The sequence below is a fragment of the Drosophila ananassae genome (assembly GCF_017639315.1).
Source record: "Drosophila ananassae strain 14024-0371.13 chromosome 4 unlocalized genomic scaffold, ASM1763931v2 tig00000061, whole genome shotgun sequence".
NCBI lineage: Eukaryota > Metazoa > Arthropoda > Insecta > Diptera > Drosophilidae > Drosophila > Drosophila ananassae.
The window spans coordinates 5,250,373-5,270,991 of NW_025319038.1; the positions used below are offsets into that span (position 1 = coordinate 5,250,373).

At 38.8% G+C, this 20,619-nt stretch overlaps 1 protein-coding gene and 1 long non-coding RNA gene across 8 annotated transcripts in view; one reads left to right on the forward strand and one right to left on the reverse strand.

The window, feature by feature from the left end:
- Positions 1–20,619, forward strand: part of LOC6501769 (calcium-dependent secretion activator) — a 338,872-nt gene that overhangs the window by 66,593 nt on the left and 251,660 nt on the right. The window lies entirely within an intron of this gene.
- LOC123257760 lies at positions 813–5,021 on the reverse strand. Its single transcript, XR_006507863.1, has 2 exons — positions 2,190–5,021; positions 813–2,132 (listed from the first exon to the last, which is right to left on the reverse strand). It is a non-coding gene; the product is annotated as an uncharacterized LOC123257760 (long non-coding RNA).

Below are 20,619 nucleotides of genomic sequence, written 5' to 3' on the forward strand. Positions count from 1 at the left end.
TTCCCAACTTCAGTGGATTCGACCGCCTCAACCTCATCGGCGTCTGCCAAGATTTTAAATCGGTTTGAGTTAATGGGCGTTTCTTTTGCTACTAGGCTAGCATTGCCACGGGTTATTTTGCGTTTGGAATTCAGGGGGCTCAGCTTCCTTTTGATTTGGATGTAGCGATCTATGCCAGTCTGCACAGCCGGCTTAATATAGTCATTGTTTTTGTTTTTGTTTTGGTTTTCGGGCAGCGCGGACGTATTACTATTTGCGCTGCTAGCTGATGACGTCGTTAAACGCGCTGTCGATACAGTTGCGGTTGTTGTTGTTGTTACTGTTGACGTTGTCAAAGAAATTGAGGTGCTAGTTACTGCACTCTTTGGCTGCAGAGACATCGATGGTATCGAGGGGGAGCAGGAACGCGCTCTCTCGCTCTCTACGTTAAAGAATTCGGTCAAGTTGGGGGTAATTGACCGAGCTTGATCGGAGCTTGCATGGTTTTCGGTTGCTTTAAAAGAGAAGTACGCGTTGTTTCTTTGTACTGAGAGCCGTCTCTCGTCTAGCTCACGTTGACGTTGTGTGCGAACGTCGTTTGAACTCATTGCAGTCGAGGTTGATTTAGTTTGAGTTTTAAGTGTTGTGTTTTATATTAATTAATTAATTAATTAATCAATATAAACATTAGCGATTTCATCGCAAAAAGCGTCTTTTCGCGTTATTGTAGATTTCTTAGAGCAGTCACTGCACTTTTATGATTTTATTGAATATTTTTTCCCGGAGCACAATAAAAAACACGTCTGCATGCGACGACTGCAATCGAAGACTAAAAAAAAATATAAATTGTGAAGATAAGTTATGTTTGAATTTTTTTAATCAAAGCTTACACTTTTACGGCTAAAATAAGCTATTGATGATGAAAATCTATGGAAAAATTGCGGATTGTATGAATTTTTGAGTAAATTACTCAATTTGAGCATTTTTACTATTCGAACGTTTTTTCTCATTCTCATTCAATGTTACTTTGCTCAATGTATTTTGCTTGCATATAAACTCTATTAAATATCATTTATATTATTTATTGTATATTATGTATAATACATCATGTATTTATTTATCATTTATTTATAATAAATAATTCATTTTTCATTTTAAATTCTGACAAAGGAGATACCAAAAATCCCAAATGTTAATCACTGGGGGAATTGGGGATTTCCATAAATAATAAATTTTAAAAATATGTTACGTTCGAATTTTTTTATTCAAAGCTTACACTTTACTGGCAAAAACCAGCTATTGTTGATGAAAATCCACGAAAAATAATGGATTTTATAATTTTTTCGGTCAACTATGTTATATATTTCAAAAATAATTCTGGCTTCAGGTAACGTCTGAAATGGACGTGAATAACGTTTAATATATAACAATCCCTCTAGTCCTTTCATATGACGAAGATATAAAGAAAAGTGGCAGGTACATACCTTTCTCCGCAAGCCCATTTGTGAAGAATTGATTGGCATGTGGCACATACACTCTGTGGGGTCCACGGATCGTTATGATTCGGCTCAATTTTGAAGTAATGGAAGTACTTTTGTCGTAAGTCATTAGTAAATGATCGTACATTTTTACGGTCTATATGTTCACCGCACACATTGCAAAAACCGTTCGGATCGTTTACGCAGGCGAACTCGCGTTTTCTTTTACTCATTTTCCAAAACCTTACGGATAAAATTTAACGCTAGAGATGCACAATCTTGGGCACCAACACTTTTTATACCCAGCTGGATCCATTAAAAACAACTTAAATAATCTTGATAATAAATAATCATCTTTAAAATATACGGTTTGGGAAGTTTTCATATAAATAAATGATACATAATATCTTAATATATATAAATTTCGTGTCACAATGTTTGTCTTCAATGGACTCCTAAACCGCTTAACCGATTATAATAAAATTCGCACACCATGTGCTGTTCGATCCAACTTGAGAGATAGGATAGTTTAAACATCAAATAATAGTCGCGATTTTAATTTATTGCTAATTATTTGTCTGTTATTATTTGACGCCAGTTATTTGTTAACTCCAAATGATTCTAACAGATGTATCTACCTTTCGACTGTGTTGAGTAAGTAATCAATAGATGGCGCTGCAATGGTAAATCTACGAACGTGTCATATAAGCTACATTTTAACAGCATAATTACCACGTGTTGTTGACGCTATAAAGTTAATTAAATTTATTTTGTAGTGAACAAAATACCGTATAATTCAATTATTTCCACTTTTCAAATTTTTAGTGTTAGCATAGCCGGCCACGTCTTACTCAGACTGAAGTGTAAATTGAATGCATATTATAACTAGATATTGGGAACGGTAAAATAGAACTGCCACCAAATACGCGATACATTAAACTACCCGACAATTTTTGCACTGTTGTTCAGGATAAAAATTAATTGAATCAGAGTATTTTCAGAGTATAAATTTTTGAATCATGAATGGCTTAGTCAACGGGCGATTTTGGCAGCTAAAAACGTTGATGTTGACGAAATTAACTTCCAGATACAACAGTTGTTACCCGGCGATCTGATGTCTTTTAAATCAATCGATACTGTTGCTGATGAAAATGAAAGTGTAAATTTTCCGATTGAATTTTTAAATTCATTAGATATCCCTGGAATGCCACCACATAATCTTCGATTATAGATTGGCTCCCCTATTATTCTCCTCCGTAATTTGAATCCACCTCAATTATGTAACGGTACGCGTTTGGTCATCAAAAAGATCATCGGAAACATTCTTGAAGCAACCATTTTGGCTGGGAAGTTTAAAGGAAAAGTGGTCCTGCTGCCACGTATTCCGATGATACCATCAGATTCTACCATACCCTTCAAAAGGCTACAGTTTCCAATTCGTTTAGCTTTCGCCATGTCTATAAATAAATCTCAAGGTCAAACAATGTCCATTTGTGGTTTAGATTTGAAAAATCCATGTTTTTCTCATGCTTAACTATATGTGTGTTGCGTGTTCACGTGTTGGAAAACCGTCGAATCTATTTGTGTTAGGTAAAGACAGTGTTAAGAGGAGCCCCTTATATAATGGTGTTACTCCAATGAGTTCCGTTTCAAAACTGTTTTTATTTCATACACTTCTCTTACAAGAAAGATACATGAAAATCTTAAATCTATTTTAAACTACTTATCAACGGACTGCACGCTGACATGCTATGTGACCCTATTTTAAGTGCTTCAAGTGCACCTCATAAATATTAACTTAGACTGCAGGAGATCTTTTTCAAATCATGCCCATGATTACCTATTCCCATGGGTCCGATCTCTTACATTCTATCTTTGGAATTCATATCGTGTTCAATTCTTGAACAGACAGGTTAACCGAAAACATTGTGCACCGATTGGTGTTAAATTAAATTGAAAAGTTTTAGTGTCTGCCTTGCTTACCTCATTCATGAGTTTAAGCGTCACATATTATTTACTATATTATACTGCAATATACTTTATTTTATTTAAATGGTTATAAATTTAAATGGAAATAATAAATCTGATAAATTTTTATTTTGCACCTACTGATTTCTGCTTAATATCAAGTGTAAGAACATTTTAATTAATTGTGTTCAACGTACTTCCCATTCAAATCTCAGTCCAGTGAATTTGTATACCAACATCAACATTTTCGTCTTTGTTCGTAAATAATTTCATTGTACTAAAGGGTTATAGTAGTAGAAAGTCAAATAAGGAGATCACCATATTTTTTTACAAATACCATCAACAATACAAGTGCTACTTAATAGAGTTTATATGCAAGCAAAATATATAACATTGAATGAGAATGAGAAAAAACGTTCGAATAGAAAAAATGCTCAAATTGAGTGATTTACTCAAAAATTCAAAAAATCCATAATATTCCATAGCTTTTTATCATCAATAGCTTATTTTAGCCGTAAAAGTGTAAGCTTTGATTAAAAAAATTCAAACATAAGTTATCTTCACAATTTATATTTTTCGTGGGACGATATGTAAATTTTTGCAGTTGAATTTACTCAAAAAAGTACAATTTTTTGACATGTTCGAGCCTCTACCTCCTGAAATTTCCAACGAATCGAAAAATTAATAAAATAAAGTTGTAGCAAATTACCATTAAATTATAAAATTATCAATTACCAATAAAATAAGGGCTCATTCCATAAAATCGGTTCATTAGAACGCGAGATATACATACATACTTAAAAAAGTCTGCACATCTCTAAAAATCCAAAAAAAAGTTTTCAAAAGTGAATTAAAAAAAATTTTACCATAAAAAAATTTATGAAAGTCATTTTCGTGTTTACTAGACCTACATACATCAAAAAATCATAATGAGTGCTATTTATGTACATATGTACGTATGGCTGATCTGACATTTTTGGAGTTGAAGAAGTTGTTTTACAAAATGTTGCTAATAGATTGGCAATGATCCACAGTTCGCAGATAAGTTTTTAATTTTAAGCAAAGGCTGAAAAGAAATATGTTTTTGCTTAGTTTTGACAAACTTATAAAAATTCTTTGGATCTTCAGTAAACTGAGTCCGGCAGCGACGAATGTAACTCCCATAACTTTTTGCGTTATTCACGATAACGTTTGACCAAGCTAAAAAGCCTTTAGAACAATTTATATAGTTTTAGTTTAAGCCATGTGCTTTTTATATTTTATCCATCTTCCGCTACGCTTACTAGTGTGACCATCCTTCGATAACATTATATTACTATATATATATGAAAAAATAAAAATACTTAATTTATACTCTTATTACACGCTTTTTATACCCTCGCAGAGTGTATTATGATTTTGGTCAAAAGTGTGCAACGCAATGAAGGCGACATATCCGACCCTTTAAAGTATATATGTATATTCTTGAACAGGATCACATCCTGAGTCGATATGAGCATGTCCGTCTGTCCGTCTGTTTGTCGGTTTCTACACAAACTTGTCTCTCATGTTTTAGAACTATCGAGGTGAAACTTTGCACACATCCTTTTTTTCCTTGCTGGTAGTATATAAGTCGGAACGGCTGGGATCGGTCTACTATATCCTATAGCTGTCATAGTAGTGATTGATCGAAAATGCCATAACTTTGGTGTTTTCTATTTTGGGAAAAATAATCCGATTTGAGGAGTTTCATAAGGATCGGCCAACTATATCCTAAGCTGCCATATAACTGAAGGATCGGAATTGGCATAACTTTGGTGTTTTTTAAGCTAGAATGATGGGACGGATTCCTTTCTACGGATTCCATTTTGGGCAATCTAATCTGTTCTGCTAAATATTATAACGATCGGGTGACTATATCCTATAGGCGCCATATAACTGAACGATCGGAAATGTCACAACCTTAACTGCAAGGGTATATCAACTTCGGCTCCGCCCGAAGTTAGTTTTCCTTTGTTTTTTTTTTGTATTTTTTTTTTATTTTTTGTCTTAACTCAATTCCATCCGTATCTTTGAGGAGTATTTATGGATCTTCCAGATCGCGAAATATCTGGTGTCTGGATTTCTATTTTAGTCTCGTCCTCTGACCAGCGGTTTCATTATTAGATACATCACCTTCTCCCTCATTCACAATAGAGTTTTCAATTAGGTCTACAATTTCGTCTTCATTTTCTTCACAATGTAATTCATTTTCAATACTTTCATTTATAATATTCTCATTCTCACTTAATCTAACATAATTTTTTGGTTGTCTTAAATTACTTTTAGTTTTTGGAATCTCTTTGTTTTCACTTATGCTTATACTTATACAACCATGAAAATATCTTCACAGGAATTTTTTTTTCGATAAACTTCCGTGAGATTATTTCTTCATTAATCATATTTCTATATAATGCAGTCTTCTTTATAGGCAATTTGGTCTTGCACATTCTTCCAAAGAATAATTATCATGGCGCTAGATCCAAACTTTCTACTGGGGTAGCGTTGTATTCAAGGATCCTATATTAATAATCATTTACTTGTGAGCAACGTTCTAGGATATTGTTTGCTATTGCCACTTCATTTTCTGCCAATCCATTGCTGTGAGGATATTTAGGGCTTGAAACAGGAACTTTTCCTTTTAAATTTCTAATTTTAGATTTTCAGCTATATTTATTGGTATAGTTGATCTCAATATTGATATATAGCAATATCTACCATAAATGTAATATTAACTCCATTTATTTGAAAGGTTTTCGTCCACCGTTCACCACTTTGTCTGCTTTCACTTATTGTTAAGCTATTAGTTAAAACATGATCATTTGAATTTTTTTGAAAATTTTAATTTTTACCTAACCCTAGCCAATTTATTGAAGATCCAGAGGATTGTTTGTTACTCCGTTTTTTCTGCTGCTTACAATATCTCGCAAAATGTACCAATTTTCAACAAAAATGACATTTCGCCTCCTTGGTTCGACACTCGACCAGATGATTTGGGTTAAATATAGCTCCACAATTATAGCATTTGCGAGCAACAGCATTGATTGTACTGCTCTCCAACAAAAAACGTTGCTGATTTTATAAAATCGCGTTTTTTTCCGTATCAGTTTCATAGGCTTTGCACTCGTATAGCACATCCTCTAGCTTTTCTATTTTTGACTCTAGAAGCTTTAGTTGTAGCCTTTTGTCGTTTATGACAATAATGATACGATTCATTAGCATCCTTTCTTAGTACTTCTATAGAGAATCCCTAGGGGGATTCCCCCTACAAATCGAACCGCCCTAATATATATATATATCCCATCGAATATAGTTGGCCGATCCCTATGAGAATTTCACCATGAAATCAATTTTCTAATAAAAATGTTGCAAACAGCCCCAAGAATCCGTAAAAGTAGTAAAGCTGTGTCATTTCCGATCGTTCAGTTTCATGGCAGCTATAATATAATCGTCCGATCCTTTCGAAATTTGGCAGATCGGATTAGCTTGCCCAAAATGGAAACCGTAAAAAGTCTCATCTATCTTAAAAGACAGTTATAGGATATAGTCGGCATTTTTAAAATCCTTAAAAAAAAACCCAAGTTATGATATTTCCGATCAATCACTTATGGAAACAGACAGACGGACATGGTTATATAGACTCAGGATGGGATCCTTATCCAGAATATATATACTTTACTTTGTCAGAGATGTCTCCTTCATTGACTAACATTTTAATAATGTCTGGAAGCAATTAAATATACAGTTATATCAGTGCATGCCAGAAATCGGACCAATCAAATGTATTCATTAAGTTTATGAAAGTTATCCTTACGAAATCAGCGGATTTTATTTTCCACGCATGGAGACTTATTGTCGACAGAAGAAATAGTATCGCTTGAAACCTCTACAGAAGCTTGATATGGATCCTCGGGGTTGAAAGAGGTAAAGCTCTGGAAAGGGATGTTAATCTCCAAGGTATAAGGCAAGCCTTGAAACAAACCTTTGTCTTTAGGTGGAATCAATTGTAAGAGTTTTGGTGCTACGGTCGGTAATATCATGGCATCAGTCCGCACCTCGGTCTTGCCGGTGGGTTACCCTGTTGAGTGGATACTGCACTCAGAGAAAACCCAAGAATTTCGCATTTAAACTAACTACGAACGCACTTGGAAGTCGACCTAGAAAGACTTTACTTAATTCAAGAAAAAAATTCTTAATTTAAGTAAGATTTTTTCCCCTGAAGTTCGATTTGGGAAACGACAACTATTTATAATTTATAGAATTATACAATTAATAATTTCTCTTATATAAATTACACAGGCCAACAGCAAAAAATCTCCACGCATAATTTTACCTGCCCCATAACCTTTAGGCTCCCCTGAACCAAAGTCCAGAACAAACATAGTTCACCCACAGTTTCCGCGGTACACCTAAGAGAAGAAATTGATCAAATTTTACCATATATTGAATTATGTAGGCCGTGTAATGGCGATGACCATCATTGTTTCTAGTACATATCATTTTTGAAATGTATGTGTACCAACTAAAATTAAACAAGAAAGGAAAGCTAACTTCAGGCGGAGCCGAAGTTTATATACGAGTATATGAGTCGCAGTCCGCTAGGTGGCGCCACGCAGCTTATATTATTAGATATATAACGGATCGTATATAGTCGGCCGATCCTTATGAAATTTGGCATATCGAATTATTTTGCCCAAAGAGGCATCCATTGTCCCATCCTTCTAACTTGAAAAACAACGAGGTTATGGCATTTCCGATCAATCAGTTATATGGCAGCTATAGGATATAGTCGACCGATCCCGGCCGTTCCGACTTATGTACTGCCTGCAACAGAAAGAAGGGTGTGTGCAAAGATTCAACTCGATAGCTTTAAAACTGAGAGACAGACAGACAGACAGACAGACAGACGGACAGACGGACATGCTCATATCGACTCAGGAGGTGATCCTGATCAAGAATATATATACTTTATCTAAAACTGTTTCTTTGTTCAAAACGTATATATGGCAGGTTCAGCTTTGTTTGGTAAAGTTTTACAGAAGTTGGAGATAGCCATGACCTTTTGAAAATATGAGATTAAACACTTAAACAAATTTAATTGAAGAAAATATTGTTTAACCACCTATAATAAATTCAATAAAATTATTTCGAGTTTTTCCTTAAATTAAAACATGGTATGATCTACTGATTTCAATAAGAAAATGAAATTCTTCCATAGAAAAATGTTTGGGGAAAAATCATAGTAGACCAAAAATGAATGTAGAAAATCTGAGATTTCAACTTTGGATGCGTATTCCAAAGATATGGTAACTGCTAGATACCAATTTTAAATTTTAGTTGGTACACATACATTCAAAAATGATATGTACTAGAAACAATGATGGTCGTCGCCATTACACGGCCTACATAATTCAATATATGGTAAAATTTGATCAATTTCTTCTCTCTTTGATCAATTTCTTCCCTGACTTTGGTTCAGGGGAGCCTAAAGTTCATGGAGCAGGTAAAATTATGCGGGTAGGAAAAAAAAAGTTGGAAATTGTCGGCCTGTGTTATCATATAAGTTAAGGTGTCCTTCCATTGATCATCTGATGATTAGAAGTCCGTTCATATTCATGGTTTGATACAATTTATTGTTCAAGTCTTAAGCTAACAATTCATTCGTCAAGTCCTTAATTAGTGATTGGAAATAGTAGTTAAATGTAACAATTGGGAAGTAATTTTAGGAATATTTGGATTCGGCTTCGTGGTTCTGTGGTCCGGAGAAGACTGACTACCCAGAGATCGTCAGTTCGATATCGGCCGATCTCCCACTCCAACTCTATATGTGGTGTCAGCGTGTGTGGTGTCGGCGTGTGTGGTGTCAGCGGGTGTGGAGTCAGCTATCCGGTGTCAAGAGTCAGCGTAACACTTAGAGTGTGTGTCAGCTCTCCCGAAACATTCTAGTCAGCGTGGATAGTTGCACACTTGTGACATAGTTGCACTGTTGCGACATGTCCTGGTGTGGTTGAACCCACAACACTTGAATATCGAGTATTGCTTATGCTGCGGATTCGGAGTCTGGGGTCGAGTTCAGGGCGTAGTAGTAGTAGGGGGCGAATAATGCTGAGCAAAGGGAGGGGCTCGAATGTGCCGGGTGATAACTCCTCCCCCTCTAAAAGTCTGCGTCCCGCAGATCAATTAACAGAATGGTGGGCTGTTGTCGACGTCGTCTTTGTCATAACCCTCGTGGTTGGTATTCCTTCGGTGGAGGGCAGCTTCCTCCAGATGATGAACAGGATCGAGAAGACTACTATTGTTAGTGAAGCCTCCAAGACATTTTTTTTTTTTTTGAAACGCCACACATCACCTGTATGTTTTGGGCGTTGACGTCATCAACATAACCAAGGGAAGGTCTATAGCCAGTTACCGTAATGTTGGTCAGCACTGGTGGTAAGGCCATTGGGTGATTTGCGGAATAGGCGGTGAATTTTTTGTTCCGGACTGTGATGACTTCGTTGTTGAACTGGACTATGTACGTCCCTTCCAGTTGGTAGTCTCTTTCGGGTGTTGCAAGCGATCCATTATAATTGGAGAGGAATAATGTCCCATTCTTGACTAACTGCACGACCTCTTCGTTGCTCCGAAGGTATGAGCAGGATGCATGGCCACCCTTCAGGAGCCGTGGAATGCATGAGTTCTCCTCCAAAGCTATTAAATCCTCTTCTGGGCAGACTGTAATGTTGCCGATGGAGGAACAGCTGCCCACTACTGCATATGTTTCTTCTCCGTTTAGTGCGAGCTTCTATTGCTCGAGCACTATCGTTGGGAGATCGTTGACTTCCGTGAGTACAGTTTCAATTTTTTCATGATCCAGGAGGTTCGAATTCGTCACTCCCGTTTTGGCAAGTTGGCAGGTCCTCGTGATTTCCGCCACTTGGTCAGCCAGGATAATTGCGTGGAGATCGCCGTCTATCGCATTGACTCTCGCTACCACATCATTCAGTTGTTGAATTGATTTATGGCTTGCGTCGAAGAGTCGAGCGTTGATCCGAATTTGCTGGTCAACGTTTTCGGTGATCATCTTCTCCGAGTTGAGTACCGCATTCCAGTCCTCTGCATCCGGTGATCCTGCTATCCATTTCCAGGCTGAACCCAGCCAGTTTACCGCTCGAGCTCTGCGTGATGATGGCCTCATCACTCTGTTCATCCCTTCCGCTGCCTGCTCCAGGTAATGCCTCGTTATTGTGTTGACACGTTGATCCGTCAGGGTTGCCGCATCCCGGCTAGTTTCGTCTACTAGCTGCATCATCCTTGATATGTCGATGACGTGTACCAGTTTGAACATTCCGTTGATGCGCCATACTCCTCCTTGTTGCAGGGGTACGACGGGTGCGTCGTATTTGTATATGCGCGCGGCTGATGTGAGACCGATGATTGTGAGGCTTGTAGGTCATTGATCGAGAAGAAAAGAAAAGCTTGTGTATACTTATAATATCTTATTCTACGTTTAATGTTTTGTGAGAGTGTTAAAATAAAAAAAATGTTTTGTGTGTGTTTTTTTTTTTTAAAGAGAGGGTCGTAAAGCGCTCTTCAATTCCTCAAGTCTGCTTTGTGTAAGATTTTCCCTGATTTAGTTTTTATCGTCACTCCGCGATTCTCTTGGACCTCCTCTGGTCTGAAACGTTGTTTCTCTTTAGTTTTAATTTGCTTATTAGCGACGAAAACCTTATCCCCCGACTCGTACTGTTTAGGTTCGGTCCTATTTTTATTATGTCCTATATTGGCCATAGTCTGGTTTCGCTCGATCAGGCCTCTAACGTCTTCAAGTATTTTTTCCTTGAAGATTGATAATCCCTGATAATTGATGCGCGATGCGCGGTTTAAAAATAGGTCGACTGGCTTTTTGTTTGTTATTGAATGGATAGTGTTGTTGTATCTGTCTACAGCGATCAGTGCTAACTGTGCACTCGTGAAATTTGAATTTTCAAATTTCAAACACCGGAAAATTTCCAAGAAGGTTGAATGAAATCTTTCCACTTGGCCGTTAACTTCGCTCTTGTGAGTAGGGGTATAATATAATTCGATCTCCAATGCTCGGAGATAGTTTAGTACAGTCGGACAAAGGAGACCCCTTTCGTTGTCTGACACTATCATTCTAGGCACCGTAAAGTAATAAAGGGCCTCTAACAGTGTTTCGCGGAGGTGAATTGATGCCTTGGATTGTAGGGGAAAAAGTTTGGCGAATTTTGTAAATTTGTCGATACAACTTAGATAAACCCGTTTTTCTAAGGTGAACACGTCGGGGTAGTTTGGGATGGGTGTCAGTTGCAATTCTGGTTTATTGGGATGACGCTCATATTTGAATCGTTTACAGCAGTCGCACGATGACAACTGAGCACGAATCGTACTTGTCATTCTGGGAAAATAGAATTTCTCAAGAATTTGGATGGTGACTTCTTTTGGACCTCTGTGGGCCCTGCGATGTTCCCTTTCTATTGCCTCAGAAATCTGCTCTGAATCGGACAAATCCTTTACCAATCTCTGCGTTATTCGAATTTTATACAGCTTAAAATTCTCAAAGCATATGGATTGGAAGGATGGGAGGTGAGTTTCGGCAATCTTTACTCCATTAATTATGGAGGGTTTTAAATATTTTTCGAGAATGTTTACTAAATCGGACATAGTCTCGTCGTTAAGTGGACATAACCAACATGTGGGTGCTCGCATGAGTACTCAAGCTGGTTTTCATCAAAAACCAGTTGATTCCTAAACGCATTGATTGGTGCTTCTACATGAGGTATCAATTGAGAAGCATCCTCAAGCGCACTGTGAACGGTGGCCAAGAAGTCAGTTTCCACGGCGTATGCCAAAGCCGGACTGATAAGACTGGCCAGACCGATTTGATTCCATCTTAATGGCTGGTCGTGGTCCCTGGAATCTATTAAAGCCTCGTGAGTTACCGGATGAGCTATCGTTAAAGGTTGCGCCCACCGGTGCCCTCACTGGTGGTTGGAACGAAGGTGAAAACCGTGGGGCTATTGGAGGCGCATAGGGTGATGCGTTTGTTGGGTAGCGGAGTTGAAAAAATGGAGTGAACCTATTTGTGTGTTCCATACGTGCATTTCCTCTGACCGATACATTTTGCAGCTCCAGGCAAAAGGAATATGCCTCAGGCAAATTTTTCGGACCCCGGATGATCAGTAATTTAGAGGCATCGCCGTTGAGCCCTCTTACAAAAACATCCAGTGCTTTGTCCTTATACATCTCAATTAGGGCGCTGGCCACGTTAGGAGCGTGCTCTGATTGTTTTAATTTGTTTAGGATCAAGGAAAAGTGATTATTGACATCATTGTAGAATTGATCTAGAGTTCTACCTGCCTGTGACAATTGGCTCAATTGATACTCAAGGGTTCGGACGTCTCGCTTGTCGGCGTAGTGAAGCGAGAGGACCCGCTTAATTTCCGACCAATCATCGTCTTCTACATTGTAAGAAGAAAGCGCCAAATTGGCGTCACCTCTTATTTTTTGTCTAATATAAAGAATGATGGTCCTCGTCCCGACTTTCCTAATATCCTCCTTAACTGCTACAACCTGATCTAAGAGGGTGGCCGAATTTTTGCAGGGTGGCCTTGATTTCTTCCATTTCAAGAGGGAGGGGAAAATGTTTTATTCAGAAAAAATACTATAGACCTATGCCAAGGGGCCCCAAGAGAATGACGTGTAAGTCGTATAAAAATAATAAGTAAGTAAGCAATTTAATTCTTTGAACTCTTGAAATATAATTTTTAGTATTCGTAAAGGGTGGTTTTAATTTTTTGTTTTTTTTTTTTTTTCTTGCAATATAATTTTTAGTATTTGTTTTTTCCTTGCAATATAATTTTTAGTATTTGTAAATGGTGTTTGAATTTTTTAATGATTATGTTTATGTCAAAAGGAATATTCAATCTTTATCTGAATTTATTATCTTTGAGGAGGAAGGGAGGAAGCGCTTTACTCACCCTTTACAAGTATTTGTGTATCAATATTGGAGTGTTCGTGTTCGTCTTCAAATTCTTCTGATGATGAAAAAAAGAAATTTTTTTAAATATGAGGAATAGCAGAATATAATATTATTTAATTGTAATAGGGTGTAGAGTGAGCGTGCATTACGGGTGCTGTTTTGTTGCGTATATTGTATACTTTTAGTTTTCCCTTTTTGTTGCATACTTTAAGTTTCACTTTTTTGTTGCTTTCTACATTTTTACCCTTTTTTCTTGATTTTTGATTGATTTTTTCTTTTTCTTTTTCTTGGGAAAACATTTTTCAGCACTCATAATACACTTTCACTCTACTTATCTGCTCGGGCGCCAGTTAAGGTGTCCTTCCATTTATCACCTGATGATTAGAAGTCCGTTCATATTCATGGTTTGATACAATTTATTGTTCAAGTCTTAAGCTAACAATTCATTCGTCAAGTCCTTAATTAGTGATTGGAAATAGTAGTTAAATGTAACAATTGGGAAGTAATTTTAGGAATATTTGGATTCGGCATCGTGGTTCTGTGGTCCGGAGAAGACTGACTACCCAGAGTTGTGACCCTTCGATCGTTAGTTCGATATCGGCCGATCTCCCACTCCAACTCTATATGTGGTGTCAGCGTGTGTGGTGTCGGCGTGTGTGGTGTCAGCGGGTGTGGAGTCAGCTATCCGGTGTCAAGAGTCAGCGTAACACTTAGAGTGTGTGTCAGCTCTCCCGAAACATTCTAGTCAGCGTGCATAGTTGCACACTTGTGACATAGTTGCACTGTTGCGACATGTCCGGGTGTAGTTGAACCCACAACACTTGAATATCGAGTATTGCTTATGCTGCGGATTCGGGTTTAAGAGTCTGGGGTCGAGTTCAGGGCGTAGTAGTAGTATGGGGCGAATAATGCTGAGCAACGGGAGGGGCTCGAATGTGCCGGGTGTTAACTTATATAATTTATCATATCACTTAATCTTTTCATATTTATTTTAGTACTTAACTTATGTTTTTAAGTCTTTTATTGAACAGAATTTTATTGAATACGAACCCAAACCAAATTACCCTTGGTGTTTCGTAAAAACCAAGTATTTGAATAACAAAAATAAAAATTAGTAAGCAAATAAATAAAATAACAGAAATATTTGAATTCTCGAGCTCGACTCGAACCCGTTGGGCTATCCCTGACAATTTTTTGCTGGAAAAAGTTTCCCAACATTAGTTTTTGCTCCTTGCCGCTTTAAGAATCTATTTTTTGGTGCTTCATATTTTTCCCTAAGCCCCACAAAGTGATTTCATGGATGGAAACTTGTTAGCTGAATTTTTTCTCACTGTTCCTATATTGGGTGGCAATTGAAATAAGCGTCTGCATGATTGCGGGATGATCAGATTGTCAAGCGATTTTTGAAGCTTTAACATTATTAGTAGGGCATTTTTTACTTTTAGGAGACTCATTCACAAGATCGAGTCTATTGAATTGAGAATCCACCGCACTAAGTTGATCGATGATTTTGCGGAAACCCATTCTTGGTCTATCGGTCTGATATCTCAGCGGAAAATAATATCAGACACAGATGCAGTTAAGCCAGCATATTTAAAAACGTTGGCCTGGGACGATGAAATCGTTGTATTGCAAGACTTTAACGCGCAGAAAATATAATATTTCACTTTGATAAATACAGTTTCAAATACAAATACAAATACCGTCGACCACTGTTCTGAAACCATTAATACAAAGTAGAAAGCGAGACTTAGTAAAGGCGAGAGAGCTACAGAAGAGCTCAAATGTTAACAAAAAGTGCAAAAAGAAAGGAAAAAAAGAAGCAAAACTATACTTGGATTAAACAATTTTACTAAATTCGTATAATGTTCTTTTTATAAGGGCACTGCACAACGCTTGGCGATATGGGTATAGAGTTATAGTTTTAGTTCTCAGAGAGAGGGACGGCCATGAATGTATCATCGCAACAATATTGTACTCAAGCGTCTGCAATTCGTAGGCCTGGTGCAGCCGAGCCTACGACCCCGTAAAAATTATACTTGGCTGTCTTAACAACAGTTTTCCACAAGCCGCCAAAGTGGGAGAAGGGGGAAAGATAAACTTTCATTCAATGGACCCTGAAAGGCAAAAATCTAGGACTACTCTTCAATGATCGCCGCTAAGAAATTACCGTTTTAATTCTCTCAATTGATTTTTGGCTCCAACGAAATTGGTGTCGTTGTCGGACCAGGTCTGTCGAGGCTTCTTTCTGATAGAAATGAATCACCTCAGTGCATGCAGAAAGGCGACCGTGGAAAGCTCCCTCGTCAGCTCTAAGTGGACGGCCTTTGTCGTGAAACAGATGAAAACGCTGACTTATACAGGGAGAACCTCAAAAATCAATGCCGGTTACATCGAAGACTATCGATGCTTCAACAAACGAGGCTTCGTTCAAAAATATCTTACGCATTTATTTGAGCATAGTCTTTCTCCCCCCAATCGCCAACACTGAGAAAGTATCATCGCCACGATCGAGATCCAGAATGCAGGTTCTGTCCTTTAAAATTAATTATTATGCTTTGCGGATAGCTCCTTGTTCTTGAGCCGCCCGTATACTCGTATACCCGTAAGTAATCCAAACTGATCGAAAAAGGGGGATATCGCAATTGGCGGAAGCAAGATGCCGGAGGCAACCATTCCCTTTCTCTGCAGCGTCCTTATTTCATCACACAAATGATCGCGCTTAACAACACACATAAGCATGGGAGCCCCCGTCTTAGGATCATGAACGGTAATTCGTTTATGACGGACCCGTCTGGCAACCTTATAGACGTACGTAAATACTCGGTGAAGAGCTGGAAATGAATTAGAGTATTTACAGTACAGTACAGGCCGGCTCATATCGAATCCAGCATATCACAAATGACAACTGACTAGTCGCACCAACTAACATACTTCCCTTTTTAAGCGCCTAGTCTGAAAACCTCTGCCATCATTCTTACCAACAATTTAGCTTCAGCCAGCTCTAACATTGACACAGTTAACGTCTTAAGAGACGAAACACGAGACTTCGCACATCGGAGAAGGTCCTCATCCCCGGTGAGTTCAAGGCCATGAATTTCCACGAGCGTTCCAAACGTAACCGCCAGCTGCGGAAATCCGGGACGTTGGATGTGACTGAAGCTCGGGCAGATCTCCTGCCACTCCGTGTAAAAACTCCCCTTCAGCTTTGTTCCATATGTAACAGTTTCCAATTTGTATGTTCGCAGCTCATCCAGAGAAGAATCTCGCCACAAAATACACCGCAAGTAGCTGTCGGTCGAGGCCATCCTCAACAACGGTACATTTTACAAATGTCTCCAGTCAGCGCTACCGGATGCGAACGAAACCTGAGCAGGATGTGAAAAAGCTTCGGTTGAATAACAGGACCATGTCATTCAAGGTATAACCCGAAGTAGTAGCAGCGGACACATTAAACTCTACGTGTCGTCGTGGTGGTGTCCTTTTTTTTTACACAGTGATGTGGCAGAACAATCTATCAATCTCGATTCCTAGGTTAAGATACACCCTTACAATGCCGAATACTAACCGCGCAGTTCGGGCTGATAAATAAGCTTCTTCTCCAACGATTGGAAGCGACGTAGTGAGTGAGTATGATTCGTCCAGTCCACCGGAGTTGTGTTTAATTGGCACCCTGACTGAAGAGGGACCACTCTCTAACCTCACGAAGTTTGACACAAAGTGACTTCAGCAATCCAGTTCTTCCTTTGACGCCTTCGTAATTGGATCGATGAAGTTTTCCACTCCCCAGAACTGGCGAAGAAGTTGATCGAGCTTCTCATCTAAAGTGCCTTGAAGGCTGAATAGTCGCGACCGCTCAGCTGCCATAAAGACCAATTTTATCTAACGCAAAATTGGGCTGAAGTTGGGTGATGTTGGAGGCTGCGATAGCAGTTCATTGCGCCAAGTAGCCCGAGCAGTGTGATTGCAAGCAGACTTACGCATAAAACCCATCTATAGAGATCCCTGCGTCTCCTATACCGGATACTGACACCGGAGACCTTATCTTCCGCAGCTGCAGCTGGTTTGTCTTAAAGTGACTAAGTGTACCTGCGAGCAGCGTTCAGCAGGCGATAGAACACCATAGCGGTTTCGGTGCCTAGCAGCACCACATCACCAAAGCGATCCTTGGTGACAAAGGAATTGGCGGCAGAGGCCGTTGAGCGAGAAACAGCGTCGCTGGATGCGAAAAATTCGGGAGGGGGGTGTTGGTATTGGAGAGGTGCCACCGAATCAAAGGCACTTACTGCATAAATGCAGCCGTCGAACATCGCCTAAACGATCCTCAGGCGACAAACTTAGAAATCCTTAGAATCCGTCTTCAACAAATCCATACTCTCCAAAAACCGACATCATTGATCGAAGAAACTGGCGATAGACTCCTACGGTGGAATGGAATCCAAGGAACCCGAGTCACCCTGCATTTCTTTCCACTTGTACTGTGTGCGGGAGATCTGCTCCGTTGTGCCCATACTTGCCAAGACTCACTGTTGGCACCTAGTGCCAAGACCTACTACCCAATCAAGATGCATCAGCAGGTCACAATATACAAGCATCAGACCTGTTGAATTGTATAAATATAATAATCTAGAGTTACTTATATTTAAGCTAGTGTAAATAAGATATTCCGTATAGTATATAATATTATAATAAGCTATTGTGAATTAGACCTTATCGATAACGATTGTAATTATGCTTTACTTCTCCTTCTTCATTAAAAGAGCTTGAAAGAACAAGATTAACTTTTCCTTAATAAAAAACTCGAATCTCAACATGGTAGCAGAACAAGGTTAATTGAACAAGGTTAATTAAACAAGGTTTATTAAACAAGTAAAGGAAAAGTGAATAGTTTTGGTATAAAATAAAAATAAACAGTTAAAAGAAAAGTTTTAGTCCAAGTAAAGAGCTTGCGAACTCATACACACAAATCTACGAAAAAGTGGCACGACGAACGAAAAGATTCAAATTTAAGGAAAAAAATATATATACTAAAAATAAGAACATCTGCATTAAAGTGAAGCGTGTTTGAAGGCATTTAATTAAATCGATCATCATAGTAAGCAAATACTCACATACATTACAAAGGAACACGTAGATGCGAACAGATTAAAAATTTTGAAACAAAAAAACGTGACAAAGACCAAGTGAAGAACTACAACTAAAAGCGAAAGAAATATAAAAGACAATAAAAGAAAACAGAACAGCTTTAAAAGTGCTTTAGGAATTCTACACTGAATTCAAAAAACTGATCAATGCAAGGTGTTGCTATAAAAATTGAAAAAGACATAGACGAAAACAATGCAGAAATTAAAAAGGCAATAACTATGGCTGCTCAAGCAAGAATTGAAGACACCCTAATACCCGTCTTCGATGGAACAAACTTCACAAGTTGGAAACTGAGATTGATGGTTCTGCTGGAATACAAAGAATGCAAACAACAAGCAACAAGCATGAAGACCGATAAGGAAGCTGAAGCGGACTGGACTAAGAGAGACTTAAAAGCGAGGATGATGATTATGAGTACAGTCACTGACAGACAGTTGGAATACATAGGTGAATGCAAATCAGCCTATGAGATGATGAAAAAGTTTGATAGTATTTACACAACGATTTACTAGCCTATTAATAATGTAACGATAAGCATAAGCCAATATCCAACCTACTAACCGGGCACTAGTCGATGGCACCGGAAGCAGAATCAGCATTTTCAGCGGGAAGAATGACCGACTGACCGAAGCAAGCAGCCAGCGAAGCCGAAATGCGTGTGGAAAGCAGTACATGGACAAACAATCTGAGTCAGCAGATTCAGAGGTGGGTTACCCTGGAATTAACCTTAGTTTTAGCTCGTCCATAAAATTGACCTTTCTTAGATTTAATGATGTATAATTTAGCATCTTATATAAGAGTTGTCCTTCTGAAATAAAGACAGTTGCGAGATCAGAGTCAATAGTCTCGTTACTCAGTTCTGAAACTACGGCACTTAAAATTGACCTACTTCATGTGACCCTTTGTAAAACGATTCAAAAAGTAAGACTTTCTAAAAACTATCTACTTCGCGTGGCTCCAGTGTAAACGGACCACAAGTAGAATCCGCGGCATACCAGTCTACTTCAAGTGTTGCTCCCGTGAAACGGACCACAAGTAGACCCCGCATTACCTAACCACTTCGAGTGTTGCTCCCGTGAAACGGACCACGAGGAGATCCCGCGGCATACCAGTCTATTTCGAGTGTTGCTCCCATGAAACGGACCACCAGTAGACCCCGCGTTACCTAACCTTCTTCGAGTGTTGCTCCCGTGAAACGGACCGCCAGTAGGACCGGACGATAAGGAATCAGCCGAACTACCATACCACCGGTACTTGAGAAAAACCAGCCCATGACTTCAAGCACCCCACTTCAACTCCAGCCCGATCACAGTAAGCGCCTGGCCAACCCGAGCAGTCCCTAAAAATGTAGTCAGACTATTTACGGTCTTTGACTACGACTCCGGGACCTACCGCTACTCCCGCGAGTTCAAGTTTGACGTAGTTGCCGCATAACGCTCTACGGACGAACATTTGGTGACCCTGACGTGATCCTTTAGGATCACAACTTGAACACAAGCCTCAACGCAATTTAACTCAACGAAAAAAAAAAAAACAAAGAGAGATACATCGCAACAATGGGATCAGAATCAGACCCCGTAATCAAAATGCTCATTGATGAGCAAATTGAAGGCAACATAGCCATTCAAAGGCTAATAAAAAACTTCACTAAGGACTCCGCAGAGCGTAAACTCAAGGGAGCATACTTCGAGGAGAGACTCAGACAGCTCACTCACTCATGGACCCAGATTAAAAAAAAATGATGCAAACTCCATGAGCTCCATGAACAAAGGCCAAAGCGCTAGAAGAGCTTGTAAAAAAATATGAAGCAATATTTTCGGATGGAATCCCATCAGTGTCAGGCCCGTCACAAAGGCCCCGGAAAACAGGCGAAAATCTCGAGCCAAAGGCACAATCATCACGAGGAAACGAAGGAGAAGACCTTCGATTAACATCATTAAAACGAAGACATGAAGGACGATTAGACGATATGGAAGACTTTCTGTGCAACCACACCGAAGGACAGGAAGTGTCCACACACGTCAGACAACACATGAAGGAGCTATGGAA